The 6,013-nt window shown below is 36.4% G+C and overlaps 1 pseudogene; it reads right to left on the minus strand.

Moving 5' to 3' along the window:
- Positions 1-4,098: 4,098 nt before the first annotated feature.
- Positions 4,099-5,055, minus strand: LOC136175925 (olfactory receptor 6B9-like; annotated as a pseudogene).
- Positions 5,056-6,013: the final 958 nt, after the last annotated feature.

The following is a 6,013-nucleotide window of genomic DNA, read 5'->3' on the forward strand; positions in this document are numbered from 1 at the left end:
AGACCATGTGACCAGTTGCATAAATGAAATAAAATTTGTGATAGTTTAATATTAAAAATATTAATTTTGTTATAGATATATGTATACCCATATATATATATCATTTAGCATAAAATATATTAATAAATTTATACCACAGTGTTTAAGTTACAAATATCAAGGGAAAAGGGTGAACATCCCCAAGGATTTTGCAGCTTCTGGAGAAAGGATTAGCGTAGTTTTGGTTTTACACAGGATAGTTGTATTGTGTTAGGTGGAAGAATGACCTTGTTATTGTCTTTATTTTGGAGATTGCATGATTTAAGGAGATAAATGTGAGCTCTAAGTTGACAAAGGAAGACCGTGGTGACCAATTTTATGTATCAACTTGGCTAGGTTTTATTTCCCAGTTTTTCAATCAAACACTAATCCAGGTGTGACTGTGAAGGTATTTTATTAGAGGTGATTCAAGTCCATGTTCAGTTCACTTTAAGTACAAAAGATTATTCTAGATAATTTAGAGGAACTTTGTTCAATCAAGTGAAGGGCCTTAAGAGGAGAACTGAGGGCGAAGAAATTTCACCTGTGAGAAGTAGCTTAATCTCATGTCCAAGAGTTCCAGGCTACCCTTCCTGACAGCCTGCCCTCTGAATTTCAAATTTGTGTTGCCAACTCCCTTACTTATACAGTCAATACATTTTTTTCCTGCAACAAAGGGGAAATTTTACCAATTTAGTTACCTGGAAAACTTTCTGCTACCATCAGCTTTGGCAATCTATCTTACTTTTTCTGGTTCACTGTCTGATGGTTGTCCAGGTAAACATTTACCTATTTCCATCCTTCTCTGAAGATTTCTAGTCAGCTACAAGTCATTCCATCTTTCCTTCTTGAAAACCACTCTTCTGATTTTGAATATAGTAGCATAACTATAATTGGAGTACAATATTAAACAGACAATATAATTATAAAATCCGTGTACAAATTTTTTCCTTTTTTTTTGTTTTTTTCATTTTGTATTGGGGCATAGCTGATTAACATTGTTGTGATAGTTTCAAGTGAACAGCGAAGGGACTCAGCCACCCTTATACATGTATCCATTCTCCCCCAAACCCCCCTCCCATCCAGGCTGCCACATAACATTGAGTAGAGTTCCATGTGCTATACAGTAAGTCCTTGTTGATTATCCTTTTTAAACCATCCTTAATGGTCAGTGTGTACATAACCTTTTCAAACTCCCTAACTATTCCTTCGCCTGGTGACCACAAGTTCATTTTCTAAGTCTGTGAGTCTCTTTGGTTTGTAAGTAATGATCATTTGTATCATTTCTTTTTAGAGTCCACATATAAGGGATGTCATAGACTATTTCGCCTCTGTCTGACTTACTTCACCTAGTAGTATGTAAGGCCTTTAATCATTAATTTAAGAAAGCTGAATTGTGGACAAAGTTTTCAGTTATACTATTTTCTCTACTTTTCTGTATGATTTAAACATTTAAAAATAAAATATTAAAAATGTTAAAGTAAAATAAATATTAAAAGCAAAAAATAACAAAGGAGAGAGAAAAATGTACTGTTGTATGGACAATAAAATACCTCCCTTGGAAATACAATTCATCACGTAAAATAGAACATAAGTAAGGACACAGAGGATTTGTATAACACATGACCTAATGCCTACACAGAAAATGTTTAAATCAGGTGGTCTAAACCAGAAAAGGAACATCAGTTTATAAATATAGATGATGGTTGAGGTTATAATAAAAGTAATTCTACAGCTGCTTAATTAAAATTAATTAATTAAAATATTTTTAGAATAAAAAACAATCTCAGATTTCAAAGCAGAAAGAAAGTGTTAGTTGATCAGTCATGTCTGACACTTTTCAACCCTGTGGTCTGTCCATGAAATTCTCTAGGTAAGAATACTGGAGTGGATTTCCATTCCCTTCTCCAGGGGATCTTCATGACCCAGGGATCAAACTCAGGTCTCCTGCATTGCAGGCAGATTCTTTACCCTCTGAGCTAACAGAGAAGCCTATGTGATTTCAAAATAGCATTAATTGTATAATAATGATTAATATAGGTTTTCAAGCATAAATATATACTGCTATCTTTTGACAAAAAGACTGAGAAGTCTAACACTTGGCTCAGGAATTATATGATTCAAGATAAAGTATCTTATATTGTTTTTAGTGCTTATGTGAGGGCCATAACCCATACCACTACCTTTTGACTAAAGAAAAGTAGTAGTGGTGGTAGTTAAGTCTCTCAGTCGTGTCCGGCTCTTGAGATCCTATGGATTGCAGACTGTCAGGCTCCTCTGTCCATGGGATTTCCCAGGCAAGAATACTGGAGTGGGTTGCCATTTCCTTCTCCGAGGGATTCTTCCTGACTTGGGAATTGAATCCAGGTGTCCTGCATTGCAGGCGAATGCTTTACTGACTGAGTTACGAGGGATATTACTAGAAATTACAGTGGTTAGACTAAAAATCATGAGGGCCAGGAAAATAAATCAAGTTTAGATAAGTTGAAAACTACCACAGTTTATAAAGCCAAATTAAAACAACCTTATCGGATATTTTTTCTTAAATTTATTTATTTTTGTCTGTGCTGGTTCTTCATTGCTGCCTGGGCTTTCTCTAGTTGCAGTAGGTGGGCTTCTCATTGCTGTGGCTTCTTCTGTTGCAGAGCACTCGGCTATACTGAGGTGGGCTTCAGTAGCTGCTGTGGGTGGGTTCAGTAGTTGTGGCTCCTAGGCTTTAGAGCACAGGCTGAATAGTTGTGTCTCATAAGCCTAGTTGCTTCACAGCACGTGGGACCTTCCTGGATCAGGGATCAAACCTGTGTCTCCTGCCTTAGCAAGCAGATTCCTTACTACTGAGACAACAGGAAAGCCCCTCATCTGATCTTATATAAAAACTTCATACAAAAGTCAAAACAAAACAAATGGAGCATATAAATTAACAATCCAATTAAAACTTATGAAATGTGGCTTCCAAGTTGTTAGGGTGAAATGGCATGCCTGCCATCCTTAAACTCTTGGGAGAACATATTTTGTTAATTCACTCATCCAATATGTTTGATAAGCCAGACAGAATCCATCTTTCCTCTATCATTTTATAATAGCTGAATGAAAGCATGTAATACTTCTTAGCATATTGCATCCACCATTACAAAATTAAAAAAAAATTTAGAAGGGAGATGTTCTGGGAAACTTGGAAAAATCTTATACATCCAGGACAAGTACCACCTAACAAAAGCAGTTTCATGACTCTTGTCAATGCCAATGCTTACTTTACCTGAAAACTAGGTGGCTTTAATGAACTGCTTCTAGTTTTTCTGAGTCTAACCCCCAACTATAACACCCCCAAAATTATATATGTAGAAGTTCCAATAAAGGAAGAGAACTAAAGTGTGAAATTATGTATTTTATAAATATATCCCATTTGTAGGAAAATTTACATTGTATGTATTTTATATTATAAAAATATATATTACATATCATATAATATATTTATAAGTGGGTTTTATTATAAAATGGGCCAAGATATTATATATATGTATGTATACATATATATGTATATAAAATCCTGTTTTCTCTCTACCAAGGTAAGTTTTGCACGCTGTCTTGCATCTGAAAGGTATTTCTTTCTCATTTTTTCATAGATTTTAAAAAGCAATTAAATGAAATATCATTAAGGTCAATTGATTATAAAGGAACAAGTTCCCTAACCCACTAGGAAGCAAGCAACAGGTCATTACATTGACTATTGCAGAACTTCTTTTTGTATGTGCCTCCTAAGATAGAAATAGCTTTTAAAACAAAACAAAATTAAACTGGAAAAATGTCATTAATGAAACTCTAAAAACTAGTTGTATAACTATTTCTGAATATCTTCTTGAAAAATAGAATTATTTTTTAATGATTTTACTAATGTATGTGCTTTAGAGTTTTGATTATTTAACTCTTTGCCTTCTAAAATAAAGAATTTAATTAATACAAGAAAGAAAAGGGAATTTTCTTTGATATATAGCCTCTTATTCCTTAATTATTGTATTAAGTCAGTATGTTTATCATTGCAGATGATGAAAAAAAAGAAGAAAATCTGAAATCTGAATTTCTTCAGCAAAGAGAATCTCTCAAGAAAAGGGCTCGGCCACTTGCCATGGTTTTTCTGATGGCATTTTTGATCTCCTTGTTCCTCAGGCAGTAGATGATAGGGTTGAGCATGGGAGTAAAGACTGTATATATGGCTGAGATCAATTTGTTAGAATTGAATGAAGCAATGGCCCGAGGTCAGACATACATGAAGATCACGGCTGTGTAGAAGATGACTACCACTATAAGGTGAGAAGCACAGGTAGAGAAGGCCTTCCGCTGCCCAGTGGCTGAAGGAATGTGCAGGATGGCAGAGACAATGAAGGCATAGGAAAGGACGGTGGCTGAGAGAGGAAACACAAGGACGATGATGGCTAGCACAAAGTCTACCATCTCTGCCACAGACGAGTCCATGCAGGCCAGTTTGAGGATGGGGGAAACATCACAGAAAAAATGGTTCAAAATATTATTACCACAGAAGGAAACTTGGGAGATGAAGTATACTTTTGCCATGGAGACAGTAAAGCCGCTCAGCCAGGAACTGATGGTTAGCTGAACACAAAGTTCTGTGGTCATCATAACCGGATAGCGAAGAGGCCAACATATAGCCACATAACGGTCATAGGCCATGGCAGCCAAGAGCACACACTCAGTACAGGCAAGTGACATGAAGAAACAGAGCTGGGTCATGCATCCCGAGAAGGAGATGGTATTGCGACAAAGCGGGAATCCAGCCAGCATCTTGGGGACTGTGACAGATATATACCAGGTCTCCAGAAAGGACATGGTGCCCAGAAAATAATACATGGGCTTGTGCAGGGATCCAGTTACCCAGACAGTGAGGATGACGACTACATTCTCCAACAGCACAAACAGGTAGGTGATGAGGAAGAGGAGGAAAAGCAGAACTTGCAGCCAAGGGTAAGTAGGGAAGCCCACCAGGACAAATTCACTAACATGAGTGATATTTTCCTTCCACATGATTAGGACATCAAAAGACAAAAGATTTAGTGATGGCAGCACCAGATTGAAGAATGAATTCACACTAGAGCAAGGGGCCCTCAGGCTACATTAAACATAACCCTAGGGTCATAATCTGGTCCTGGGGTATAATTTGGGTCACTAGAGGCCACAGCATCTTCTCCAGAAAATCAGGTGTCAGAACAGGACCTGAAAACAAATAGAATATAGACCCAAAGCTAAGAATCTCAAAGTAGAATCATGAGGTCAGATTCAGGGTTCAGGCCTTTGGATCTGAAGAGGCCTCTAGGTAGAACTAGGAGAAAATCCTTTCCTTATCATCATATTCACAGATTTCAGGGGCAGCTAGCTATAAGGTAGGAAATCATAACAATTAGAGAAAGTGCCAAGGATTGTCCAGGAAGCGAGGAAGTTTGAAGTCTGGAGAAAATGGAAGCAGAATATCAACTAGGAAAGACCCTCCTGGCTAGAAGAATTGCTGACTCTGGTCTACTGCTCAGCTATGCCCTATGTCTTTTGAAGACACTGGCAACAGTACTTAATAATTCACTGCCTATTTTTAGGGCCAGAGCTTTAAAAAAATTGAATAAAGAAATGTTTACCCTCTTAGAATAATTAAATATATTTTAGTGTTTTAGATGACTTCTAATAACACTAATGCTAATAATCACATATGTAAAAGTTATACATAATAGTTTTATTTATACATATTTAATACTATATATACATATCTACTAGTTATATATTTATAGAATAGTTCACAGTTTATCTCAAATTAATCTGTATAATTCATCTACATCTTCTTCAAAGACTGGCTCAAATATTTTATACTTCTGGAAGAAGTGCTACTTGACTAATTTTATCTACTTCCTGACTCTGAAACTCCTTATTATGGACACTACTTGAGGGCAAGTTGCATTTAAGAAGCTGCCTTGGGAGTGGGAAGTCAGGAGATTTG

The sequence above is a fragment of the Muntiacus reevesi genome, chromosome 9, assembly GCF_963930625.1.
Source record: "Muntiacus reevesi chromosome 9, mMunRee1.1, whole genome shotgun sequence".
Lineage (NCBI taxonomy): Eukaryota > Metazoa > Chordata > Mammalia > Artiodactyla > Cervidae > Muntiacus > Muntiacus reevesi.